A 1,334-nucleotide genomic window follows, 5' to 3' on the forward strand; every position below is an offset into this window, starting at 1 on the left:
TATCATTTAATAGCAGCATATGACTCTCGCCATCAGCTCCAATGGCTGCATGCCCCTATGCAACTTTCACTTACAAATATTTGATGTGTGGACAAATCAACCCATTGTATAAAAGGTTGTCTGGGGCTTGTTGGGGGGGGGGGGGGTCCCTTCATTAAATAGTGCCCATCCACCAAACTACGCTAGATTGGCAGTGATGAATTTAATTTGTTTTCACTATATCCATGCCTTATCCAGAAGAAAGTTGAAGAACCATATTTTTATGAAATTAGAAGGGAAAAAAAGAGAAATTAATTAATTAGTTTTGTGTGGTGTTGTGTATATATTTAGAATTACTTTTTGTTTGCAAAGGACGAAACGTCAATAAGTGTTAGTATATAAGGTCATTTGGTAGGTATATATGGTAGATATCCGTATTTTAATTCTCCACCAAACGTGCTAAGAAAATTATCTTGCATTAATCTAGTCTTGAATTTGACTACCAAACTATCCCTTAGATTATTATTTTCAATTAGCTGATAAAAGTTTAACTGACATTTGAAGGTATAATGCAGGAATTAGAAGTAACCATGTATATAAACCTACACAAAGCAAGAATACATAATTCACAGCGACAAAAAGCAAACATTAAAATCAAATAAAAAATTAGTGCTTCCGATTTTCAAAGCATTAAATGCTGGAGAGTGAAATACTCGTGGAACTGGTGGAGGAAACAATGGTTGTTAACAAATGTTGGTGGACATGGTCACTATGTTGATACAAGTCTCTGTCTAAAACAAATAGAGAAAGAAAGGAAAAAAAATAAATGAATTTACTGATGAATAAGGTTAAAAAAAATGTATGGTTTTAAAAAGTGATGGGTATCTCTATTTGAGAAATAACGTGGAAGAAAAGGAAAAAAAAAAAAGAAATTTTAAAAGGAACATAAATCAAACGGAAAATTGACACCATGAAAGAATTTAATAATTGTCTTTGTTCTCTATTCTTTTTCTCTTTTTTTTTTCCTTGTTCTTATTAATGGTGTTGATCAATTTGTATGCACTTTGGCTAATTTATTAAAAAAATTTAACGTGCAAGTACAATTGCCAAGATAATCTTGTGCAACAACAAACGGGCTCCCATCAAATATTGTAACTGAATTCGAACTCGAGATTTTTGGATTACATCAATCATCAGGATATGGAAGATCACATTTTAAAATTACAATTGGAAAAAAAAGGTCTAGGTGATTTCTTTTCTTCACATTAATTAAACTTTGATGAATAAAATTATTGGATAATCAAAGTGCACACAACCTAATAAGGACACCATCTATTTAAAAAAAAAAAGGGGGG

Source organism: Nicotiana attenuata, unplaced genomic scaffold, assembly GCF_001879085.1.
Source record: "Nicotiana attenuata strain UT unplaced genomic scaffold, NIATTr2, whole genome shotgun sequence".
Lineage (NCBI taxonomy): Eukaryota > Viridiplantae > Streptophyta > Magnoliopsida > Solanales > Solanaceae > Nicotiana > Nicotiana attenuata.